The sequence below is a fragment of the Taeniopygia guttata genome, chromosome Z (assembly GCF_048771995.1).
Source record: "Taeniopygia guttata chromosome Z, bTaeGut7.mat, whole genome shotgun sequence".
Lineage (NCBI taxonomy): Eukaryota > Metazoa > Chordata > Aves > Passeriformes > Estrildidae > Taeniopygia > Taeniopygia guttata.
The window spans coordinates 55,857,619-55,869,071 of record NC_133063.1 but is presented as its reverse complement, the minus strand read 5'-3'; the positions used below and the strand labels follow the sequence as shown (position 1 = coordinate 55,869,071).

General features: G+C 40.0%; 1 long non-coding RNA gene across 1 annotated transcript; it reads right to left on the bottom strand.

Annotated features, from left to right (window-relative positions):
- Positions 1 to 8,466: 8,466 nt before the first annotated feature.
- LOC140681955 (uncharacterized) lies at positions 8,467 to 11,051 on the bottom strand. Its single transcript, XR_012053175.1, has 2 exons — positions 10,707 to 11,051; positions 8,467 to 8,718 (listed from the first exon to the last, which is right to left on the bottom strand). It is a non-coding gene; the product is annotated as an uncharacterized lncRNA (long non-coding RNA).
- Between the last annotated feature and the right edge of the window lie 402 nt (positions 11,052 to 11,453).

Here is an 11,453-nt window from a genome sequence, read left to right as displayed (position 1 = left end):
CATCCAGGAAACAGTTTCCGTTCATACAAAAGATTATTTCCATTTTCATAATGTTTTAATAATCTTCTGCTTTCTCTGCTAGTGGAGAAGGATGCAAACAGTTGCTCTTGCAAGCCTAAAGGCAGTAAATCTGGAAGCCCAAAAATGCAAAATACAGAGCTTTTTGAAAGCAGCCCTCTTCCTTTAGGACTGATGTCTCAGCTTTGCTCCAGACCAGTCAGTGTGTGACCCATCTTATTTTTGCCTTCCCCCACATCTTCCTGGGTATCTTTATTGATATTCCGGATGAGAGGATTGAGTCTGATATTCAAAATTCGCAAACTACACCAGTAGGGTGGGAGTGTTGATCTGCTGGAGGGCAGGAAGGTTCTGCAGAGGATCTGGACAGGCTGCATCGATGGGCTGAGGCCAGTGGTGTGAGGTCCAACAAGGCCAAGTGCCAGGTCCTGCCCTTGGGTCACAGCAGCCCCGGGCAGTGCCACAGGCTGGGGCAGAGTGGCTGGAAAGGACCTGGGGGTGCTGGTGACAGCAGCTGAACATGAGCCAGGGTGTGCCCAGGTGGCCAAGGGGGCCAATGGCATCCTGGCCTGGATCAGCAATGGTGTGGCCAGCAGGACCAGGGCAGGGATTGTCCCCCTGTGCTGGGCACTGGTGAGGCCACACCTCGAGTGCTGTGTCCAGTTCTGGGCCCTCTCTGCAGGAAAGACTCTGAGGAGCTGGAGTGAGCCCAGAGAAGGGCAATGGAGCTGGGGAAGGGTCTGGAGCACAAGTCCTGTGAGGAGCAGCTGAGGGAGCTGGGGGTGTTTATCCTGGAGAAAAGGAGGCTCAGGAGAGACCTTATCACTCTCTACAACTGCCTGAAAGGAGCCTGTGGCCAGGTGGGGGTTGGCCTCCTGTCCAAGGCTAACAGTGGCAAGACGAGAGGACATAGCCTCAATCTGCACAAGTGGAGGGTTAGATTGGACATTATGAAGAAATCCTTCACAGAAAGGGTGATCTGCTATTGGAAACGGTTGCCCAGGGAAGTGGCAGAGTCACTGTCCCTGGAGATGTTTAAGCAAAGTTTGGATTCAATGATCTCAGAGGTCTTCTCCCATCTAATTGCTCTGAGATTCTTTGTGATTCTGTGATCTTTGGAGTCTGTATAAAGGGGCTGCACAGAGACAGAACATGGAAAAAGTCTCCCTGTTACTATTTTGGGAGAGATGAGGGTATCAGACTCATTCTTCACATCAAAAAGACATAACTGGTTTCAGTAAGTACAGGCCAGTATGTTGGCACAATGTCTGCTCATTGCAACAGATGTCTAAAGGAAACCAGTGCCCATTTTTAGCAAAACATTGGCACTGGTTGTGTTCAATGCAACAAAAAGAGCAGGTTAATACAGAGAAACACAATAGCAGAATGATTGTTCCGAAGTTTTGTTCAAAATAGGGTCTGCATGTGTCTCTTCAGCACCCACCCCAGTAACAAGTTTCCTATTCATTTTCTGCCTTTTCTCTCCCTATATAGCATTCTTCTGCATCTTCTGTCTTCTCACTTTTCCCTGATACCCTTTCCCTACCTTTATTTAAAAGACTATTATTTTTAAAGTGGCTGCTGAAAACATTTTTTTCATACTGGACCCTTAGCAGCACACCATGGTGATGAGATCTGCATGGGTCGTAGCACCAGATTTGAACCAGTCCTGCCTGTCCCCCAGACCCTGGAACTCAGAGGATGATACAAACCTGCTCAGTCCAACTTGTATTTCTGGCCATGGCTCAGTCCTGTGTTATTGCAGTCACATCTTCCTGACCAGCGCTGTCTACCCACACTTCCCGCACGTCACACAATCTCCACACTTGCCCTTCACAATCTCACACAGAGATGAGACAGGAAATCTGCCTGTGTGCCCCTTGCACTTCTCTATCACAGATTGCAAACCCTGCCTGCTCCCTGCATCTCAGTTTTGTCACCTCTTCTACATAAGCTTGGGGTTTTTCAAGTGGCTATCTCCACTAAAAACAACTAACATTGCTTTGCAACTAAAATACCTTTCAGCCCTCCAGAATTTCATGCCAAACCCTACACTTCTGTTGCTTCAATCCCATCCTAAATTTTCTCTCTCTCAATATACGTTCCTACCTTTACTGTTGTTTGTATCATGTTTCATAAATTCAGGCTGGAAGGTTGTAAGAACAGACTTCTGCCTAAGTTACAGGCATTCCTAAGTTAATTTTATTTAGTACTAGAGAGGCATATGTTTTTTATTAGATTTTTTGAAGATGTTTTAACTCAGAGAAAAATAACTCTATATTCATTAAAAATCCCAGCACCTTAAAATTATTACTACCATAGAAGCCAAAATACAGTATCAGCAAATACGACTGAAGTGCACAAGGTAATATGATTTATAAGCCTCTGTAATAAAAAAGATGAATCATAATTCTAGAAAAATATATCCAGCAAATGTATGTTTATCAGAGCTTTTGGAGGGCATACTAGTGAAACTATACAAAACTAATCCTTTTCATTTCCAATAAAACAATTACCCTAAAACATATGCATTTTCAGCAAAGTGTATCCATTTATATATGCTTCAAATCAATTATATCCCAAATTACCTTTATAGTCTACAATACACTGCAATTATATTCTATTATTCCCTGAATGTGCCTGGATGTTTCAAAGCATGGCTCAAATGGAAAATCCTTCTACTTCAAAAATGAATCTGAATGTAACTGTTAAGTTGCATGCGAACAAGGCCCTTGTTGCAAAAACTCATGTGAAATTTTGTGGGGATTAAAAAAAAAATAGATGTTGAGGCTTGTAAGCAAACTTCAATTCAGGAAACTACACTTGAGTAAGTAACTGCATACAGTGTCTGGCAAGGTGCCCTATACAGCAACATACATAGTTTTCACATCTATTAAGAACTATCTATTTCTTAATTCCTATGTTAAACGCAAATATTTTTTTATAAGTATTTATGGGTAACTTCTAGGAAACATAGCCTAGAAATACAGAGTATAAATTTTGTACTCACACAGCTGAGGAGCCATCACAAAAGGGAAGCCGTTCTAGAACTTCTATTTAAATTAAAAGGTCTATTTTCTTATAGACAATTTCTCATTTAATACTAATGTGAAAATAATACCATAAAAAATACAACAATCCTTGTCAACAGCTGTTGCTCATTGTTTCCAATATTAAAAAAAAATAAAGGAATTAGATTAGGGCTTTGGCTGAAAAAATGTGTTAGACTCAAAGCTTTGGCACAAGAAAAGTTCAACTCTGAAGCAATGTATTTTCAAACAAATTTGAATAGGCTATATTATACATACATTTCTAGATTATGGAGACGTAAAAAAGCTGTTTTCAACATCTACTTTCAGTTCTCCAGTGGGAATTCTTTGGGCTTCAATTTGAAGCAAAGGCAAGACATAAGAAGCATATACACTGTGGGCTACTACAATAAAACATTTAGTTACCAGAAAAATCAGTAGACTGGAAGTTTCACCAAGATTCTCTTTTTTGTCTCCTCTGTTGAGTCTATGGCAGCTCCTCAAGGGCAGAGCTGCACTTCAGCAAAAAACTCATGGCAATTTTCAGACAGGACACTGCAGACTTTAAAAGCTAAAGTCACCTCATCCCACCCCACTCCCATGCCTCCTGCTTAGGAATCTGACACAAGGGCTAAGATTGATGTGGCTAACACCAAGGCGAGTAAGTGACCTCAGCTTTGCACTACTGCCCGCAAGGCAGAGCTGCAGCAGTGCTGACACCACTGCGCTATCATGCAAACCAACCTGTTCAGGGTCAAAAGCAAACCAAACTGCAATGTGAGAAGAAACATCTGCCACAGCCACTGGGTGCTTTAATTGGTCCTGAGATGGACCAATATCCTCTGAATGCACTAGGAGGTGGCAAGTGGCTGCAGGGCCAGTGCCCAGGCGTGGTCCAGAGCTCTGCAAAAGGTGCTTTGTAGCAGCCTAGCAGAGGTGAGCAGGAGTGCCTGACTAATGATTCATTTGTTCATTCTAGAAAGAACAGGCAAGGTTTTTCCCATCTTTAGAGAGTTCAGTCTGTCGCCCCCATGCTACACCCCATGCGTGATATCACATTGCTACTTTTAGCCCATTAGACATACTTAAATGGGAGACATCATAGGGCTTAAAATGAAAAACTGATGGATGAAAGGTATTTCATCATTCAACACTATTTCTGTACAGAAATTTAGGAAACACTGGTAGATTTCAGAAGTAATAAACATCAAACAACTGTCTGATAATAACTCCAACTTTCCTCTGCTGGTGCTGAGCCTAAAAGCATCTTCTTCCATTTTGTTTTCAGGGGCACCTTGCAATTACTTTCCTGGGTTTTATTTCCTCTTTTATAGGAGACTAGGCTATGTACCTGCTTATCTTTTTTTGCTTCATTTTGTATGATCATGGATTTTCAATAATTGTTGCTAAGTGGGGAGAAATATTTCTGGGACTGCAAGAGTCATTCTGGGAAACAGAATTCTTTCAGTCTATCTGACCACATCACTACATTTCTGTGATGTTTCTAGAGGCTGGTAGCAATGTTTCTAAATAGTTTAAAAGCAAAATGGTATGGAAACATCTCAGAGAAAATGGCTGAGAGAAAGGGTCAGCAATTTCCTTCTTAGAAGTCTCTGCAAAGACTGAGATGTTGCATTGTATATTGATGACTGTTTTCTTCTACAAAATGCCCTAGATTCCCAGAGGTAGCTAACACACCATGATATAACAGCTGATGCCATCATCCAATTCCATCTTTTATTGAGTCAGGCTCTTTAATTAGTGTAGCTTGAAGGTCTGTAGCATCTAAACAAGTCTCTTTTTTTTTCTTTCCTTCATCTATATCACATTACCTTTTTAAAACACTTACTTGATATTTTAGGAGCAAGTCACCCTAGAAAATGCACAGCTCAGCAAATTTATCCAGCCGTGAAAAGAGACCACCAGAATATCGACCCACACTTAGACATTTTGTAGGGACACTCATGTAAGGAGAGCTCATAATACTCACAATAAGCTTATAATTTGATTTTGGTTTGGCTTGTCTTCCACCTTTTGAAATGCACAAATGCATGCAAATCAAGTAATTTCTTTATTCCTTTATAGAAATAAATTTATATCGTATGTGTCAGGGGAAAAAATACCCTTTAGCTACTGGTATTTGTTATTTGGTTGTCATTGGTAGCACTGATGCATTACAAGCTAATGGATTTAATGGGAATGGAAAATTATTCTTGAAATAGATATCAAATTTATCACCAGCCATAAATCACTACAGAAAAATGGGAAATTCCATGTCTTGTGTGCCAAAACATTAAGAGACTGAGGGGAAAGTGGAAGTTCTCTGCCTATCCAAAGCCCAGTCCCATGGATGCTGGTTTCACTGAGGCCAGTGTTAAAAGGTTTCTGCACAATTAACAATTTATATCCTAAAGCATTTTAGCAGATTAGTGGGCAGTTGTTAGCAAGGAAATCCAATCATTTTCCAGCTTCAATTCCTGAACTTTCTGGACATGTCTCAACACTTCCGTCACACTAGAACTCTTTGACACATTAAGGGAAGAATTATTGAAGCTTCAGACTATGACCTGTATGCAAAGCTAACACTAGGAAACCATGTCCAGGAAATATAAGCTTGCAGTCATTCTCATGTTCAAAAGAGAACTTTAAAAAGGGTAGCTGGAAACTGGTTTTAAAGCTATTTTGTTCAATTAATTTTGTCTTCAGCTCTCTTCTGAAGTAATCATCTGCTGCTGATGCCTTCTACTGGCATGCAGGTCTTTTACAGTAGATTTCATGTGGTAGTTGTGAAGAAGCAGTATCATAACCAAGAGGTGTGTCTTTGCAAATTCGGTCCCTACGCAGGAGTAAGATCATTAACCATCAAGTAATGAGGAGTAGGTATACACAGATTTACGTAAACAGGCCCATACTTTGTTGAGCAGATGCCTAATGCTGTCACAGTGCAGTCAGGAAGATTTCTAGGAATAAAATGGGATTAGGGAAAGGTGTGACAAAGCCTAATTACCGGGAAAACTCCCAAACAAGCTAGCCCCCAAGGTGATACAAAGAAGAGCACATGGGATTGAAAGAGAGGTTGAAAACTGGAAAGGTTAAAGATTGCAGCAAATTTATGCAGAAAGAAGGCTGTTGTCTGTACTGTCCGAATGACAGTGCTTTTGAAGAGAGACATCTCAGCAAGAACTGGGCTTTCCTGCAAACTTGGTTCTACTTGCAGGCTTCAGATTTGTGGCACAAAGCATCACTCTGCAATACAACTGCAAAACCTGCCAAACCAGAAAGGCCAAAATAGACACAGCACTATGACACCCTGAAGGCAGGATACAGAGGACTACTGCTTCCCAGCACCCCAACATGAGGCAACAGCCCCTCAGGTGTCTCTGCTCTCTGAACACAGCAGGCAAACACTGCTTCCTGTAGGTATTAGAGCTTGTACTCAGATATCTGTTTCAGAGTTTTGGGATTTGTCCAAGTCTTGCCATCTTTGCTGCTCCTTCAAGTACATGCCAGTCCATTGAAGACAAATGCCTTAAAATCTGAAAGGCTTTTGTCATGGTACTTACTATTTGAAAGTTAATTGTATTCATTTACATAACCTCTAACAAATTCTTTCTAATCTTTCTTCTTTAACTTAGTTTCCTCTAACTCATCATTCTCTTTCCTTCAACTCTCTGAAGTATTCCTCTTCAGAATCTTCTTATTTAGGGATTTTTAAAATATATCCCCTGAATTTTTTTGGTGAAAAGCTCAGCCAGACTACAATAACAATCAGAAATTTGTTATACTGTGTATCTGAGAGCAAGTTCCCCTACTCAGCCCAACAGCTGCTTTGCAGAATGACATTATTTAAACTTGAAAACAGTGGGAGCACAGCAGAGATTGCCAAACATGCTGAAAAACATTTGAGATTTATCTACGTAGACATGGTGGTATAAATACTGGCACATAGTTGAGCAGACTGATAATGTTGTACAGATAGTAGTTCCTCTTCCCATTTTATTATCTCTGCTATCCAAAGCTGAGACACCCTCTGAAAAGAACAAAATATTTGATCCTGGGGCACAAACCCAACACCTATCATTCCTGGAAAATTCCAGGGTTTTGGATAAGTATCAACTCTGTCAGGTCTTTACTTGTAACCCACCTCTGGCTCAAAAAAATTCTTTCAGGCTATTTTTCCTCCTTTTTAGGAGGTATATAAAACACAGACTCAGGTGTACCACTCTAGAGACATAACAGCAGGACAAGATGAAAAATGCAAGGGACACCTGGCCTTACTTATGTAAAGTACCCAAAGACAAAGGTGTTTCCATAAACATCAGTTCCCTGTTCATTTTAGCATGACAGCATTACATTTCAGATGGAATAAGATGTGATGGCATGTCAGAACCAGGCCAGAAATCAGTCATTAGATAAGCTGCAATAACACTAAAGCCACATTAGGACACACTGCTCTGTTCCCATCTTCAGACAGACACAGCCACAAAAGGGAACACAAGCAGCTGCAAGACACAGCAGTGAGTTTCGGAAACCCTTGCTGGGGCCAATCAGCCCAGGGCAAGGACTCCCTGCCCACAGGCAGGTGCTGCATCAGACCTCTCCTGAGCTCTGCCCTAAAGATCTTGACAGCCATGTTCAACTCTGACAGCACAGAGGCAGGATTAATATTTTACCTTCTCACATGGAGACAAAATCTAGCCTGGCTTATAAATATATTATTGAAAAAACATGTTCTTTATGCTAGCAGAAAAAGAGCCAATGTTTGGTGAATGAACTTGAAAGGCCTGTCCTAAAATTACCTGAGCCGTGAGACCCAAAACATTGCTCCAGCTGCCTACTGGCACTGCAAACAAGGTTGCTGGCATAGCTTCAAACCAACCCAGAGACCCAGGAGAAAGACCAGCATTTGTTGGACCCAATGATTCTAAGGTTTTTTTCCTATGGTTCTATAAATGGTTCTATATTTCTGTGATTTGGGGAGAGCATAGAGCAAGTTGCTTGCACCATTGCTACTCATTCATAAGAGGAGGGAACACTGCCATGTTTTGGTTTGTTTTGTGTAGTGGGACTACCTCTACCATCTATTGAGCGCTAGCACAATTTTCAAAAGCAACTGTCAATGGAAACAAGCAAATAAAATCAGACAGAGAAGAGACTGTAATGCAAGGGGGAAAACTCATGTGTCTCAAATGCCCTCAAAGTAATAGTTAAACATGCAATGGCCACTATCACTAGTAGCATAATATATAATCTTTTCTTAAAAGAATATGGAAGCAAGATCCACTAAACAAAAGTAATGTACCATTTTGGCAAATTCCTTTTTCTTAGAAAATGGATGTATAAGCTCTCTCACATAGCATTTACCCAGTAGTATCCTTGCAGGTCTTACCAGCATATAATGAGAAATGGCAGGAATATATACAGTACAGATACAAAGCAGAGTGCTATTTTATTTTTTAGTTCTATCCTGTATTGCAGGACTTGCAACCGAAAACATGGAAGAAAGTACAGCTCGCATGTTGGTAGCACCCTCGAGGGAAACAGCAGAATAAATTACAAATACTGGTCAGCGAAGGTTATAGGTTCTCCAGAAACAGCAAATTGTGGTGCAACCAGGAAATACCTAATCTAGCTGAACAGCCAGATGTGGCATTACTGTGTCTCATAGAGCCTGCAAAGTAAAATACACACAGAGTCATAGAATTATTCAAAATGGAAAATACCTTGGTATGTAATTAAGTCAAAGCAGAGACAACATTTTGCCTTGCAACACCAAATGACCATATTCATAATGAGAAATATTTAAGTGTCATATCCAACATATCAGTTATATGTTATAAATTGATCATATCTACTTAGATGAATAGAACCTATTAGATGATTAGATAAGTTACCTTCTTTGTGAATGAAGATTAGAAAATTATCTGCCCTGTGAAAGCCAAGTTCTGGTTCTCCAAATCAGTTGCCCCAACATAATTTCTACATCCATCACAGCCAGAATCACTGTTTGCATGAACAGGAGGAAGCTTCCCACTGAGACATCACATATCAGCCAAAGGCCAAGGCGTCTCTGTACCAAAACTATCCTTGACTTCCACCTTGGTGCACTGGTATCAGATGCTGCCCATACAAGACTAGCATTCAGGCTACTTTCATTTCATTTGTACCTGGGTCCTGGTCTTCTGTAGAAATATATCAGAAGGAATAAGCAAAACCAGAATACTTCTTCCTTTGAACATTATGTATTCTACACTCCTTTCCCTGGAATCTCCTTCAAAAAAGAATCTTTACCAGTTCATTTATACTCACTTGCAATCAAAGAAACTTATGTTTATGAAAGAATCTTTCATGTTTATGAAAAATCATGAATAAGAAGCTTGAGAGTTATCCAATATAGACATCCTGTAAACTGGACACATTTCTCAGTAACCTCATTTTGCTTTAATGTCAATTTACTTAAGACTCATATTTGACAAATTATGTTGTTCATTAAAAAATTTAATGATAAGTAACCACATCGAAAAAATCCATAACATAACTGTGACTAAAGTCTCTGAAAACTTTATCTCATAGAAGTATGTTTTTAATAAAATCATGTTTTCATAAGTCTTCATTAATCCTCAGTGTTGATATTCCTAAAATAGAGGAGACTAATCAAAAAATAAAGCCTTACAAAGTAATTATTATGGTTTGCATTAGCTGGGAAAGATATTCGAGTGGGACAGGGGCTATGTCATTATGAGAACTGAATCATTCAACTCATTTCAACTAGTATAGAAATTAACTTTGGCTGCATGGTGCAATGTCCATTGATGAACATTCAAACCAATGGAGAGTGGTATTGCATTTAAGAAAATAGCCCTTATCAACAATAACAGTGGTCTCCAATGCCCAGTCCACATAGATAAGTTCGAAACATCTATCAGTGTTCTCCAAAATAACCTACAAATAAAAACATATTAACTTTCCTTTAGACCTTAATTCTCTTCATCTAGTCCCATTACCATGACAGATCCAAGGACAAGGACAATGAGCAGTGAAAATACATTTTGTTTTGGTTTTGGTTTTGTTCTGTTTTGTTGTGTTTTGTTTTGTTTTGTTGTTCCATCCTGTAAGAGAAAGGAGCTGGAACTGGGATTGGTTAATCTCTGAAGGATTCAGTCAAAAAACTGAGCCAATACCACCACCCTTTCTGTCTTTTTCTATATAGTTAGTATCATTTTTATTCAAAAATTTCTTACTTGTAGTTGTACATTTCTCCTAATGGGATGTAGCCATCACTTACTACATGGTAAAATAAATAGTAGCTGCTCTAAAGAAATTATCTTCTGGCTGATACATGGGCTAATGTACATGTTCTTAGTTTAATGTACATACATGGAAAGCAAGAAGAGAAGGTTTACACAGGGGTTGGTTAAAATTTCTGTAGATCTGCATCTGAAGCAATATATGCAAAGATGAAAAAAAGCTGGTTAACTTAAACTGGGAACTTTTTGGTGCAGAGAAAAATTGTTTGATTTTAAATTGATTAATTCCTGTTGTAAAGGAACAGCCTTGGGGAGACACAACAGGAATTAACAGGGGAAAGGGCTACATTCAAGTGCAGTTAGGGTCCCAGGGAATGCATGCACAGCCTTACCCAAGCATGAAATTAAGTACCTCTGTCTCTCCAAAATGAAGACAGGTATTGATGGGACAAGAGGAGATCACAGTGGAAATGGCACAGAAGTTCCTGTGGAGAGATCCATCATCGCAGCTGCTGTTACTGCTGCAGCTGCTGGAATAAAAATAGGAAATGAGGAACAGATTTATGTACATTTCTGTTGCATAAATCTTTACACTCCCTTTTTGGTAGCTTAAACTCCAGAAATGCGCCTGCCTGGTGATCTCAGCTCACCCATAAATTGGAGGTGGGTGGAGGGTTATAAAAGCAATGTCCTACAGAGTTACATAGTGGCAGCACTACAGTCCAGTGCAGACACTTGTCAAGCCAAGCCATGTTGGCAAAGAACAGCTGGAGCCACATCCAGGCTGGCTGGGATGGCTGGGCTCTGCTGAGTGAGTCTCACAATCCCTCACAGGCAAGGATGGACAACCCACTGTGTGACATGAGACAGGGCCTCTTCTGCAAGCACAATAATTCATCCCAGTAGGGGGGGAAAAAAAAATCAAATTAATTTAAATGGTGGAAATTATCTTTTTTTGTTATACCTTTTTTTTTTTTTTTTTTTTTTTTTTTTTTTGAGGAGAGAGACTATTTAAAGAGAATATGGTTTTTAACGGGTGATAATAGCTCCCTGCTGATAAAAGCTATCTCTGGCATACTGAGCATATGGCAAAAAGCAAAAACAATCTGTTTCTCCTTATTTTATCCTTATGTGTCCACCATAACTTAGAAAGCCTGGA